Source organism: Dipodomys spectabilis, unplaced genomic scaffold, assembly GCF_019054845.1.
Source record: "Dipodomys spectabilis isolate Male_0828 unplaced genomic scaffold, ASM1905484v1 ptg000129l, whole genome shotgun sequence".
Taxonomy (NCBI): Eukaryota; Metazoa; Chordata; class Mammalia; order Rodentia; family Heteromyidae; genus Dipodomys; species Dipodomys spectabilis.
The window spans coordinates 4,988,469-5,003,930 of NW_024870806.1; the positions used below are offsets into that span (position 1 = coordinate 4,988,469).

At 39.9% G+C, this 15,462-nt stretch overlaps 1 long non-coding RNA gene across 1 annotated transcript; it reads right to left on the minus strand.

Moving 5' to 3' along the window:
• Positions 1-322: 322 nt before the first annotated feature.
• LOC122116228 lies at positions 323-14,688 on the minus strand. The gene is made up of 3 exons (XR_006148919.1): positions 14,676-14,688; positions 8,276-8,278; positions 323-435 (listed from the first exon to the last, which is right to left on the minus strand). It is a non-coding gene; the product is annotated as an uncharacterized LOC122116228 (long non-coding RNA).
• Positions 14,689-15,462: the final 774 nt, after the last annotated feature.

Genomic DNA, 15,462 nt, shown 5'->3' on the forward strand with positions numbered 1-15,462 from the left:
TTTTGAAAAGCCTTTACAAATAAAAAATGTTAATAAACAATGGTTAAAACAATTAAAAAGATGTAGACCTTTAGAACTACATCTTAGGAGATTATAGACTAGTAGAAAAAAAGTAGGTATTCAGAAAGCATTAGGATGGGCAGAAGGGAAAGTGGGCAGGTGATTACACACCAGAGCCTAATGGTCTACCACACCATCCAGGAGACTGGATGTGGCAGAACACAGGCAGAGGCTTGGGTTCTCTTATCATATTGCATTGTCACCTTTTCCTAGACCAGTGGACAGGTTTGATCGAGACAGGCAACTGAGATGACGTGGAGGCCCAAGAGGGGGCATGTTAAGCAGAGGCAGAGGTTGTCCCGGGAACAGAGCTTTTGATGAATTTGACCAGAGAGGGAAATGAGATTTTGAAAGATACAGTGGGAATTATAAAATCTAAGTCACTTTATAAATACTATTTTCCACATAAGTTTCAGTAATACATGAATCTGTTAATTATGTCTGAATATTTAACCAACTTCATATCAGTATGGTATTACTCTGTGAAAGGCTGATCCTGGGACAACTTTTATGATCCACCTTTTCTGATGTAGAAATTGACTGAAGCATCAATTGAAGGTTAAAGGAAAACTCTTCATTTCTCTAGAGCTATTAGACCTGAAGACAGCATGTGTGGATATGGATCTCGTATCTGGGGATTAGGTAAAGACACCAGGTAAGGAGTGAATTTGTGTCCTCTGAAAGCCTATGATGAAGTGGAAATCTATGTACTTTTATTTGCTTATATTGAGAATTGTGATCATTGAATTATGCTTTATAATTAGATATCCCTAGGCAGATACTGATTTGGAGCTTTGATTTACTGAGATAATTTTTTTTTTGTGTAAGTACCTAGGTGAAAACTTTTTGCTGTTGTTAGTGATGGTGGTCGTGGGACTTGAACTCTGGGCCTGGGTGCTATCCCTCAGCTCTTCAGCTGAAGGCTAACTCTCTACTACTTAAGCCACAGCACCTCTTCCAGTTTTCAGTGGTTTATTGGAGATAAGAGTCTCATGGACTGTCCTGCCAGGGCTCGCTTTGAACCGCAATCCTCAGATCTCAGCCTCCTGAGAAGCTAGGATCACAGGCCTGAGCCACCAGTGCCCAGCTTCTAGATAATAACTTTTTAAAACAAGTTTGCTCTGTTGCAGTTAGATTTGAAACTATTTTTAAAGAGCTTTATAATTTTATATTAGCTAAATGATTTGTGACAGATGTCTACATACTTGCTGGTGCCCTAACAAGTATATGGCGTAGCATATTTATGTATGTCTCAAGAAGCTTTCTAAACACCCATACATTATATACTTCTCTGAGACCTTTCAGAGTTCTTTTAGTTTCTTGGTATTGCATCTTACTTTATAGTCATTTGTAGATGTGGGTTGCAGCTCCAAGAGAAGTTTCTCCTGTATTTTGCTCCTGTTAGACATTTCTCTATGGCTTCATGATACTTTAGATCTTTGCCAATTCTGCTAGTTAGATTAGGTATGTGTTTGCTTTTACAGTAGTATTGGCCTTCATGGTGTCTGCTGAGAAAGTGATAGGATATACTGTAGGGTAAGGCATGGTGTAGAGCAAGAAACTGTGTAAGACCATCTTTCTGTAAATTAGAAAACTTGATGCATCTGTATTTCTATTTTCCTTCTTTTAAAGAATCTAAGCTTTTATGCAATCTTGTTTTTATTTATTGTTAGTATTATTCTGGAGAAAGTTCCAGGGTGACCTGGAGTTCTCTGTGTCCCAGGCTGACCTCTAACTTGTGAGCCTGCTACAACCACCTCCTGAATGCTAGTGTTCCGCTCTGTTCCACTATGCCAGACAGAACTTCTTTTCCTTGAGTATCTGTTCTAAAAGACAAATGTATAAAATAATAATGCCAAAAGTAAAATTAGGTTTTCCACCATTCTCTTCTATGGAACCGGAACAGAAACTTTTTGAGTGGTTGCTCAATCTCGAATTCCATAGTTTCAATGATCTTTGTTTTACTTCAATTACATGTACGTATGTATGTATATATACATATATACACATACACACATAATATCTATATGTGTGTATGTAGAGGTGGCTGTGCCATTTATGGGGCTTCCAAGAGTGGTGTAAGGAAGACATGTCTTGTGGCATTCATTTTGGGTTTGTTTGTGACTAATTTAGGCGATGATAGTTTATACATAAGTCTTAGAGTAAGATATTTTTGTGTGTGCAGGATCTGGGGCTTGAACTTAGGGCCTGGGTACTGACCCTGAGCTTTTGTGCTTAAGGCTAGCACTCTACTTGAACCATGTATGTCTTCACTTCTGGCTTTTTAGAGATAAGAGTCTCACTGATTTTCCTGCCCAGCCTGGCTTTGAACCACAATCCTCAGATCTTAGCCTCCTAAGTAGCTAGAATTACAGGTATAAGCCACCAACATCAGGTAAGAGTCACTTTTTGTGGTTGTGGTTGTAGTTGTGGTTGTTGTTTAATTGTTTCTGTAGTTTTCAGAGCTGAGGTCTGAAGTTAAATTTTTGCACTTGCCAGGCAAGTTTCCTTTCAATGAGCGAAGTCCCCAGCCCCTGTTTTTTTGTAATCAGCTGATGTGCAGTCAGTGCTGTCATGTGAACTTTGGATCTGTGAGGAAGTGAATGAGAAGTGATGTGCAGTCCATCCCTTGCTCATGCCGAAAACACTGGCAGTAGCTACTAGAATAAAGGACAGACTCACGTGACTAAGAAGTTCTGACAGTTTTGAGTTTCCTTCACAGGTCTGGCATGGAGTGTCATCAATATCATTTAAAAACATAGTATTTTGATAAAAGCATAATAGACAACCACACATGAGTTTTCAATAATACTGCCTTAGAGTTTATACTGTTGAGAGCAGGTAATTGTATGTTATCAGGTAACATTTGATGAAACTCCATCCACTGTTAGAGATTTGGGTTCAGTGTGAAGGCTGACTACATTTGAGCTAGGTACTAAAAGCCTTGAAATGTTCAACAGCAATTTTGGAGCATAGTCACACAAATAGGCATGCTTTTCTCTAGGATAACAATTCAAAGTATAGACAGAGTCTCTCAGGCTGTTTCTTGTAATGAACTTAGCATTCTCAGTTTGCTTTCAGCAGAACACTATTTGTCAAAACAAATTGTTGCTCATCTTTGTAGATTTGATCACACGGTTCAATAAGCTGCGAGTACACCATGAGTTTTGAATTTATGCATAAAATAATATAGGTCAACACAAAGGGTAGATCTGTGATTTTTCCTCTCTGTAAAATCAGTTCACTGCTCAAGTTTAATAAATGCTGATTTTTATAGTCTCAGGTGTTTGTGTTTCCCTTTTTCTCTTTCCCCACATCTTTTTAGTCATTAATTGCCAAACAGTACAAACTGTAAGCCTGTAGGGTTTTAATTGTGTGTGTGTTCCGGTCCTGGAGCTTGGGCTCTGGGCATGGGCTCTGTGCCCTGAGCTTTTGTGCTTAAGGTTAGTGCTATTCTGTTTGAAGCAAGCGACAGCTCCACTTTCAGCTTTTCTGGTAGTTTGAGATAAGAGTCTCATGGACTTTCCTTTTTGGGCTGGCTTCAAATCACAGCACTCAATCTCAGACTCCTTGGTAGTTAGGGTTGTAGTCACGAGCCATTGATGACTCATTTTGTGTTTTAATCTTTGTTTCATGGCAAGAGAACAAAGAAAACATTGAAATAACTTAGCATTGCTATTCTGCTAGACTTTGGGACTACTGGTGCTTAAAAATGAAGTGACCCACTGGGGTCTGGCTGATGGGTAGATGTGAGCATTTATGAAGGGGCTTCAACTAGGTGTGTGTCATTTTATACATCAAATACATTTGAGTTAAGATCTTGTTTAAAGCCAGGCACCAATGGTGCATGCTTGTAACCCTAGCTACTCAAGAGGCTGAGAGCTGAGGATCACGGTTGGATGTCAGCCATGTTAAGAAAGTTTGTGAGAAATAATCTTATAAATGCGTTAGAAACAAATGCATGAAAGAAAAAAAAACATTTAAATACATGTCTTAGGTTTCATTTTCTTAACATCACCTTATCTGACCTTTTCTGCTTGACTCATACATATACTAGATAATGCAAATAAGGGAATCCATGGGACCTATGTTTCTTTGGGCTTGGCTTACTTCATTTAATGTAATTTTTTCCCAAGTCTTTCCATTTCCTAACAAATGTGGCAATGTTATAGGATTACTTCTTTGTTGCTTTGTATGTCCCTCCCCCACAGTATAACCCCTGCTTTCACTGTATTTTATATGGTATAATTTGTGGAGGGGAAGGGGAAAAACAAGTCGTTTAAATAAGGATACAGTTGGACCCGTTGCAACAATGAGAAGTACAAGTTGTCGTGTTGAAAACGAACTTTACAACTTTGGGGGTTGGAGAATTGGGTGGGGGGAAGGGGGGAGGCTGGGAAGGGATGGGAAGGGTAAATAATGGAGGAAGCTACAATGCTTGATAAGAAATGTACTCACTTTCTTGCCCATGTAATTATAACCCTTCTGTACAGTATTTTTACAATAAAAAAGAAGAAAGAAAAAGAAGAAAAAGAAAAAAAAGAAAGTTTATGAGATCCTTATCTCTACCCACCAAAAAGCTGGAAGTGGAGTTGTGTCTAAAGTGGTAGAATCCTAGCCTTGCGAAAAATACCTCAGGGGCAGTAGCTAAGTCCTGAGTTCAAGCCCAGGACCTGCAAATAAAAATGAACAGACAAACATCTTGTTCATAAAGTAAAAGTTTTTAATAAGAGCACAGATCTGTAGCCAACTGATACTTGACAAAGGAGCCAAAAGACACACACTGGAGAAAAAAATACTCTCCAATAAATGGTGTTAAGAAAGCGGGTCATCCACTTAAGATACTGAAAGTGGGCCTTTTGTCACCTTCTAAAAACAAAAACAAAAACAAAAATCTCCAAGAGGTACAGAGAGCTCAAAATGAGAACTGAAGTTTTAAATCTACTACAGAAAAATATAAGAAAACTTATGAAACACAGGCAATTATTTTCTGAACAGGACTCCAGAGAATGGAAACAAACATGGGTAAATGGGACAGTATCAAATTAAGAGTTTTTTCAAAGCAAAAGAAGTGACCAGAATCAAGAGACAACTCAAAGAATAAGAGAATAATCTTTGCCAGCTATCCAACAAATAAAGAATTGATATCCATACTACACAGAGGACTGAAATTAGACATAAAAAACCCACAAATAATGTAATTACATAGTTTAAAGAAGAATAAAGGGATGGCTAATAAAGTCATCAGGAAATGTCCAACAGCCTTAGTTATAATAAAGAATATGCAAATTAAAACTGCAATAAGATTACATCTACTTCAGTTAGAATGACAGCCACCAAGAAAATGCTGGCAAGATGCATTAGAAAAGGAATCTTTATAGTCTTTTGGTGGGAATGTAAACTAGTGGAATCATTATGGATATCAGTCTAAAAATAAACCCTTGCAAAGACTTCACTATATCAGTATGAGGCATATGTCAATAGAATAAATCAATATACCAGAAAGATGTCAGAATAACTCATGTTTATTACAGCACTGTGTAAAACAGCCAAATAATGGAATCAGGCAACTGGAATCTTCTTCTTCTTTTTTTTTTTTTTTTGGTCAGTCGTGGGCCTTGAACTCTGCGCTTGGGTGCTGTCCCTCAGCTCTTCAGCTTAAGGAGAGCGCTCTACCGCTTGAGCCCACAGCATCACTTCTGGGGATTACAGGCATGAGCCACTGGCGCCCAGCATTGGAATCTTCTTAAATGATAAAGAGGAAGTGGTATTGATGCACAATGGAAGGTTACACAGCCATGAAGGAAAATGAAATCATGTCGCTTTCAGAAAAATGGATACAATTAGAAGACATCATAATGAGCTAAGCTAAAAAAAAAAAACCCACAAGATATATGTTTTTTTCTCCTATATAAAAGCTAGACCTAAAAAGCATATGTATTTGTAGACATGATTCTACTTTTATTATTATGGGCAGACATACAATTTCAGTCTACAAGTCTATTTAAGAGGAGAAGGGGAAAACAGGGTGAATAATTTTGAGATACATTGTAACTATATATGAAAATTACTTGAGAGCTGTTGATCAATAGCAAGTTGGGGGAGAGAGAGAGGCTAGGGTGGAGCACTAGTAAGAGGGTTGACTAACTAAGGGGAAAGAGAATGAATATGGTTTTAGTAGATTTTTGTCAAAATAAAACTGAAACCTGTTGAAATTGTTTTGAGAAGAGGGAGGATAACATTACGTGGAAATGTCACAACTATAACTATTTTATGATAATTTGTTAAATGCCAGGGACTTGTTGCTTACATCTATAGTCCTAGCTACTTAGGAGGTTGAGATCTGAGAACTACAGTTTGAAACCAGCTCAGGCAGATGAACCTGAGATAGATATTCTGATCTCTAGTTAAACAGTAAAAAAAAAAAAAAAAGCTGGAAGTGAAAGTATACCTCAGTGGTAGAGTGCCAGCCTTGAGAGAAAAAGCTGACAGAGGGGAGAGAGAGAGAGAGACACCCTGAGCTCAAGACTCAGAAACCTTTACAACAAAAGAAAAAGCAAAACCAAAGTGGAAGTTAATCAAAATTTATGGCAAAAAGAAACTGTGAGATTAAAAAAAAATGGTTAGTAATTTTTCTTTGTTGATCATGGGGCCTGAACACTTAGCCTAGGCTCTGTCCCTCAGCTATTCAGCTCAATGCTAGTGTTCTTCCACTTGAGCCAAAACACCACTTCCAACTTTTTCTGCTTATGTGGTGCTGAGGAATCGAACCCAGGGCCTCATGCATGCTAGGCAAGCACTCTACCACTTGGTCACTTTCCCAGTCCCTGTTACTAATTATTAAAGAGATGTACAGAGGGGTCACCATTTCATAAGCAGATAATGAATGTATTTCTTTGGTGGCAATTTCACCCCTTCCTTTGCTCTCTCCATTTCCCTCTCCCATCTCTACCTACAAATTGTATAGTTCATTTTCCTGATAGTGTCTACTGAGTATCAATGCTGCATTTGTTTAACCTTGGTTCTTCCATTTTTTGCCTACTCTTACCCCCCAAAGACAGTTAAAGGAACAAACAGACAAAAAACAATAAACAAAGACTAAAAAGCAAAAAACAACACCATCTTCATCAACAATGGGAAAAAAATATTAAAAACTTGTTGCCATTTCCTGGCATTCATGTTGATAAATATTATTTTACAAGTTCACTGGCACAGAGGCATTCATTGCACCTTTGGGTCCTTTCCTTAAGAGTACCTCCTTTAATTGTAAGGGTCTTTTAAAACTGATTGCAGTTTCTACACGCTTAGAACACACAATATTTAAGTTGAGATGTATTTTATTAATGCAGCTTAATTTATATGTACTTTAAAACCTTAAAAAGCCATCATTGAAAACTTTTTTTCTGCACTAGGATGAAAAAAATGCTGGATTCTGTATATAACTGTAATATTTTCCCAGCAATATTGGGAATTGAGCTTGGCTTGTTAGACCAAGCCTGTGTCACTTGAGCCACACATCCAATTCTACATTTTAACAGTTTACTGAAAGTAATATTTCTTTTTCTGGGCCTTCATAAAATGTAATGTTCAATTAGTATTAATGTCAATACAGAAAGGAAAAGAATGAGGTCATGTGAATTAAAATTCTAATTTTCTTTGTGCTTTCATTTCATCTGTAGATGGTATATTAAAATGAAATATATAAATTAATTCAATGTCTTGTTTTGCTGGATTAGTTATTACCAGCTTATTTATAATCATATGTGATCCTTTTTGTAAAATTTATTTCTACCTTATTGCCATTTTCTGAGTTTGTTCAGATGGTCTTTTTCTTCCTTTTGGGAGTACTAGGTTTGAACTCAGGGCCCTTGCACTAGCCACGCAGAGGCTCCATCACTTGAGTTATGCCCCCAATCCTTTTTCATTATTATTTTTTTTTGTCGGTCGTGGGGCTTGAACTCTGGGCCTGGGCGCTGTCCCTCAGCTCTTCAGCTCAAGGCGAGCGTTCTACCGCTTGAGCTACATTGCCACTTCCGGTTTTCTGGTGGTTTCTTGGAGATAGGAGTCTCACGGTCTTTCTTGCCCGGGCTGGCTTTGAACCGCGATCCTCAGATCTCAGCCTCCTGAATAGCCAGGATTACAGGCGTGAGCCACCAGTGCTCGGCTTCATTATTTTTTGAATAAAGTACCTTTTTACCCAGGCTAGCCTGACCACAGCCTGCCAAGTAAGAGCTCCCATGTCTGTATAGCTCTTGTGGCAGGTGTAAACACTACACCAGCATTTTGTTGGTCTCTTACTCCAACCAAACACTGTGGTGCCAGGCCCAATAGTCTTATTTTTTATTGGGAGTATTTTTAATACTTGTAGAATATTTATGTTTGAGGCTGGGAATGTGCCTTAGTGGGAGAGTGCTCGCCTAGCAAGCATGAAGCCCTGTGTTGGATTCCTTAGTACCACATAAACAGAAAAGGCCAGAAGTGGCACTGTATCTCAAGTAATAGAGTGCTAGCCTTGAGAAAAGAAGCTCAGGAGCAGTGCCAGGCCTGAGTTCAAGCCCCAGGACTGACAAAAAGAAAAAAGAAAAAAAGAATATTTATGGTATGCTCACTCTTTCCCTCTTTCTGTCTCTCATGCTGATCATGGTGCTTGAACTCAGGACCTGGGCACATAAGCCCAGTGCTCTACCATTTGAACTAATTCACTAAAGCTAGTGCTTTACCACTTTGAGCCACAGCTCCATTTCTGGTTTTCTGGTGATTAACTGGAGATAAGACTCTCACATACTTTCTTGCCTAGGCTTGCTTTGGACTGTGATTTTTGATTTCAGCCTCCTGAGTAGCTAGGATTATAGGCATGAGCCACTGGTGCCTTGCCTATATCCCATTCTTAATTTTAGATTATTTATGGAAATTTCTATTTATAAAATAACTTTTCACATTCTGGAAATTTATATGGATAAGAAATTCATTTTGGTGTGGCAGTTGTATGTGTACAGAACTCCTTGAAAAGCAAACCCTTAAGAAATAAGACACTAAACTTGAGCTCAGTGACTCCCACTTGTAATCACTAGAGACCTGGGAGGATCATGGTTTGAGGCTATCTGGGGAAAAGGACTGAATATCAACAAGCCAGGCTTGGGGGTATGCATCTGTAATCTCAGCTATGCAGAAAGCGTAAGTAGGAAAATCTTGCTTCAGTGCAATGCTCTTAAGTTCAAACCCTAATACTGCTTTTATTGGAAAAAGAAGAAATGGGTCATTATTATTTTTTTTTTTTTGCGAGCTTATGTTTGTAAAAGCATTGGTGTAATTCATTCATATGACTGCAGAGGCTTTTGCTGTTTTTCAGTGGCATGAAGTTAAAGGCCCCAAAGAAAGAAACCTTGGAGGAGGAGACCCTGGGTGACCTGGATGAGGAGTCCCCAGCCAAGTAGGGTGTTTTGCATATTTTCTCATTGGATTGTAATCTTTTCATACATCTTCTTAATGTATTAATAAGGAGCAATGTAGTTCAAGCTATCTAATGAGTAATTGTTTTTAACTTAGTCAACTTACTTGGGGTCTGAAACTTACATTCCCATTTTTTCTTGCTAACAGTAGATGGCATTGGGTCTTGCCTTATGACCATAGTCATTCCCTGCTTCGTTTTTAAAAATATTTTTGTTATCTTTAGGTATTTGTACAGAGCAGTTTATGAATATTGTGTGTCTTGATCAATGTTACCCTTTCAGCATTCTCCCCCAACCCTCCAAGCCACCCTTCCCTTTACTTATCTTAATTCTAGGTTATGTATTGAATGTTTTGCAATTTAATAAAGAAATTTATGTGTACTCTGCATCTTGATTTGTGTCACCACATCAACATCTTTGCACACTCCCTTTTGACACACCCTTTCCCTTAATGTGTCTCAATTCTGTGGTATGGATTCTTGCCTGCATTCTCCACACTTCCCCCTTCATCTACCCTTCTCCCCTTGCTCCCCTAGCCTTCTCCTCTTGCTAGCACCAATATCCTGGTTCTTGTTTTGCTGGGCTTTGATTTAAAGTCTGCACAATTGCTAATGAGTGATTTAAAAATTTTTAGGTACTGTGTTTTGAACTGGAGCCTTGAGCTCTTGCTCAGCTTTCCGACAGCTAGTGCTGCACCACTTAGTTGCTGCTGGTTATTTTGGAGATGGAGTCTACGACTTTTTGCCTGGGCTGGCTTCAAACTGCAATCCTCTGGATCTCAGTCTTCAGAAGAGCTAACATGCAGCATGACCCACTTGTGTCCCCTTCTAACGGGTTTTAATAAAATTAATGAGTTAAATTCAAATATTCTGTTCTTTGCCCACCTCTTTCCATCAGTAGCTTGTTCAACTCATTTCTTCTGTTACTCTCGCCAAGTCCCTCTTTTCTCGCTTTTTTTCTTGTAGCTAAGGTGTCTGGTCCGTATCCAGCAGGTTTCTACCTTAAGTCTACTTGTCCTTTCGAGTTCCTGTGGGATCTTGCTTAGCCAAACCCAAGCTCGATGACTCCTCACAGTTGTCCGCCCTGCCTGAACCCACAGACAGGCACTGTAATCATTTGAAACCTCTGCATGTCTTGACTCCCAGTATTCTGAAATGAGCCCTCAGTTCCACCTAGCAATCTGTTTCAGGGTTTCACTTTTACCGCCTTTACAGCTTAGACCTTCTTGTCTGCTCAGAACTCTGACTCTACCCTTTCCTTCTCACCCCACACCTCCTCTTTCATTCTCCCTGTGCAGCTCTGTGTCTTAAACAAAGTGGGAGCCATCAGATGGGAACTTCACAGTTTTCTCACTGTCAAAGGTACAAACCTGTCTATAGCCACTCACCTCCTAGCTTTCTGCCTTCCTGGTAAAAGACTATCTTCTTACAGCTCTTCAAGTTTTTTGTCTTTTCTCTCTCAAATTCATAGAAACTTCATAGTTACGGCTTTTCTCCTCTGAATTCATCTTCTTTCTCCCAGATCTGGTCTTGGAATCAACATTTTAAACATGGTCATTCTCATGCTGGCGCTGGGACTTGAACGCAGGGACTCTCGTTTGACTTTTTTGCTCACGACTGGCAACATTAGCTAAAGCCATGCCTCCAGTTGTGTTTTTTCTGGATAATTGGAGATAAGAGTCTGAAGGATTTGTGTACCCAGGCTGGCTTCAAACTGTGATTCTTAGATCTCAGCCTCCTGAATAGGTAGGATTACAGGTGTGAGCCACTGGTGCTTAGCACTCAGAGATCTGCTGAACCTTCTCTTGACCCTCCATTCTCTCATGCTTCCATCTTTCTGAGTTGTGTTCCCTCTTTCTTCATTTCCATACCCCATCCTCATTCCTCACTTCACTCTTGCCCTCTTGTCCTTCTGGAAGCTGTCACCATGTCTCCTGATGTAATGGTTGTTTCAACATGAGTCTTCTTGGTTCTCAGAAGCATTGGACTTTATTGTTTTCTTAAACATGTCCTCTCACTGGCTTCTGACATCACTGTACTGGATTACCTTCTGCCTCTCAGTATCTCCGTTGTAGGCTCATCCTTATCTTGTTGGTCTTTTAAAATGCCATTTCCTTCAGCTTATCTTCTAGAGCCCGTTTGTGGGATCTTATGTATCCTGTGGCTTAAACTGTCAGATATATCTCCAGAATTTATCTCTGTGTCCTTCCTTCAGTATACTTCTGGACACCTCCCCTGATCCCATATATTCCTTGTATTCCACATCTCCAGGATTTAGCAAATTACTTTCATTACAAGCCTCTGAGCCTCCTTAGTTGTTTCCACAAACTAGAAGCCTAGGAATCACCCATGCAACTCCTTTTGAGACTGCCTCTTCCAAATTGAATCCTTCCCTCTGCCCTGTGTGATTTGTACCCTACCTCCAACAGCACAGTCACCTGGCTGTCACGTGTCTCCCTGCATTTTCAGCTTGTATGCCAAAGTGGCATTCAGACTGCTGTGCCCTCTTGCTCACTGAATCCTGTTCTTCTTTAAGTTTCTGACCTGACCTGCCCAGTCCTACATGGTCTGGCCTCCACAGGACCCCTGGCTCTAACTGTGCCTTCCTGGGTTCACTTCATGTCTCCTATTTTTAATCTCAGACATACCTGTCCTCTACTACTATCCTCACATCTGACATACTTTCACAAGTATTGATTTCCTGTTCTCTATTCTTCCATTCATCTTCACCTTCAAACCATTGGAACTTTTACTCATTCTTCATCTGCCCAAGGCAGCGTGTCTAAAGAGCATAGACTTGAACCTAGAGTGCTGAGTACAAATTCTAGCTCCACCACTCACCAGACTGGACAAGTTATTTAATCTTTCTTCATTGGTTCTGTTTTCTTCATCTGTAAAATGGTAACAATATAGTACTTGTGCTAAAGGATTGTTGTAAGGAGTGTGTGTATGTGTAAGGGAGAGAATGTACACATAGTGCCTAGCATCTGGTTAGCACTATAGAAATATCACTGTGAATATCTATATAGATATAGAAATATCAATATTATCAGTGTGACTTATCCTAAGAGTAAAAAGGCCATAATTATTGGTGATTATCAAAAGAATTAATTTGCTATTCAAAGCTGATGGGAACATGCTTTGTTCTCATAACTCCACGTTGCTCTTATGTCCTCTCACCTCCCACCCCTCCTACCCCCGAGTCCTTCCTGGTTCTCAGGAATAGTTCATCCCTGACTTCATCTGAAGTGCAGGACCAAAGCCAGGCACTGATGCCTCACTCCTGTCATCCCAGTTACTCAGGAGGCTGAGATCTGAGGATCACAGTTCAAAGCCATCTCAGGTAGGAAAGACTGTGAGACTCTTATCTCCAATTAACCACCAGAAAACCAGAAGCGGCACTGTGGCTCAAGTGGTAGAGCAGTAGCCTTGAGCTGAAGAGCTGAGGGACAGCACCTAGGCCCAGAGTTAAAGCCCCATGGCCTACAAAAAAACAAAGGAAAGTTCAGGACTAGGATGATACCTCTGCTAGAAAATCTCAAATGGAATCTAAATTCCAAACAGGACAGTTTGGATAATAAATCCCAAATAGGACCAGACAAAGAATCTCCAAAGAAGAGTCTAACAACTCCTGGTTTCTTCTTCGAGCCCAATCCTTTTATCTATCCAAAGACTCTATATGAAAGACTTACCTCTCCCCTCTTGTCCCAATCTTCTTATGTATCTAAAGATCGAATATGAAGGAATGACCGCCGCCTTACTGTCTCAGGCACATATGGACCAGGCAAAGCCCAGGTATGTGTGGACTTGATGTGCAGGCAGGGCAGTCTGACCCAAGCCTGGCCTTCAACATTCCACTGTGAGCTGATTGAAAGTCCCTGCCTTTCTCTGCCCTAATAGCCTTTTGATAACCTCTGGCCCCTGGCTCAGACCCCACAAAACCCACCTCCAAACCCAGCTTCTTGTAGCCTCCATTCCTGCAGGAAGGTTGGTTGCCGCTTGCTGATTCTCAGTAAGTAGACCTGTCGAGATGGAGAGTCCAACCTGTTCCTATTCCTTTTTCTATTTTTGTTAACAAAAACTGCAAAATATGTTGGAAAAATAAGATTAATAGTTAATATGATGACTTAAGCAGTGACTTGCTTAAATAAATACATGTAAATTTATATGAATGTTGGGAAAGTACATTAACTGGATACCTCTGGGAACACATAATATTCTTTCTGAACCAATGAACATTTATATATAGTTGGGTGATATAAGGTTGAGTAACAGAATAAAATATAGCATCATTCTAATCTTCATACTTATGGAGATACTGTAGCATTCATAAAAGACAAAGTGATTCTATGATCTCTCTAAGAGATGGCAATCTCCATGAGGGCTAGTCCACAAATCTCCACTGGCCATAGCTGTTACTAAGCATCTGGTTGAACTGCTGGTGCTACCATGTAGAGCAGCCAGGTTGGCCAACCATGCTGAGAAATCCTGGTTTCTGTTTTCTCTTGTCAAGCTTTTGAAAGTTGGAAAAACTATATCAAATGACAGTGACACTGGCTGGTCTCAGCCTTGTCTAAATAGTGATTTAACATTGCTGCTTTCAATAATATATAATGTGTACTTCTCAGTTATAGAAACTCTAGATGAATGAATTCAATACTATATACCCAGTAATGTTTTCTTTTACTGACAATCACAACTGCTCTTCTTTTTGATGTTGCTTCCTTAGAGGAATGTGAAATGTTCTTTGTCCCATGTGTTCTAATATGTGAGGATAACTGTCACAACTTGTATTTTGTTATAAAAGTAGCATTTCTGAAGTATTACTGTGCGCCAACATCTGCTCTTTATAGAAATGTGTATTAATTCACTGAACTCTGAACTGCTCTGAGCAGTTAACTCTTACCTTTCTCACATGGAAGCACAGGGTTAAACAACTTATTAGTAAGTACATGGCCAGAATTAGAGTCTAACTGTGCACCAGACAGAAAATGATAAGAATGGTTACTTGGAATTCAACTGACCATCCTGTTAGGGACTTCCATTAGCTGGGAATAGGTTGCTCAGTCCTATAATCATAGCTCCTCAGGATGCAGAGATCTGAGGATTGAGGTTCAAAAGCCAGCCCAAGCAGGAAAAGTCCATGAGACGCTTATCTTCATGTAACCACCAGAACTGAAAGTGGCAATGTGGTTCAAATAGGTAGAGCGCTAGCTTTGGCAAAAATGCTCAGGAACAGCCCGTAGACTCTGAATTCAAGCCCCACAATGGACACACACACACACACACACACACACACAGAGAGAGAGAGAGAGAGAGAGAGAGAGAGAGAGAGAGAGAGAGAGAGAGACCTTCTCCTAAAAAGAGAAGATACTGGTTCTGTCAGCTTGAGGATTGCCAGAAAGATCACTGATGATTTCCCTAGATAGAATTGATGGAACAACCACCCTATTCCTTCCCTTCATGAAAAGAAAATGTTGAGGATATGTTTGCTTGCTTGCTATCTTGTACAAGGGTTTGAACTGAAGGACTCAGCTTGCTTGCTTGTCACTCTCCCACTTAAGTTATGCCTCCAAACTAGCTTTTTTTGTTGGTCATGGGGCTTGACCTCTGGGCCTAGGCTCTGTCCCTGAGCTCTTCAGGTCAAGGTGAGCACTTGAGCCACAGCACCACTTCCAGTTTTCTAGTGGTTAATTGGAGATGAGTCTAACAGACTTTCCTGCCTGGGCTGGCTTTGAACCAGGATCCTCAGATCTCAGCCTCCTGAGTAACTTGGATTACAGGTATGGACCACCAGCACCCAATCCAGCCTAGCTTTTGCTGGTTATTTGGGAAAAGTCATCTTGCAGACTTGTTATTCACAAGAGCTCAATTCTCCTCTATAAGACTGTAGTTATGAGCCACCGTGGTCTAGCTGAGTAACTATTAATACAAGATATCTATCTTCTATTGCA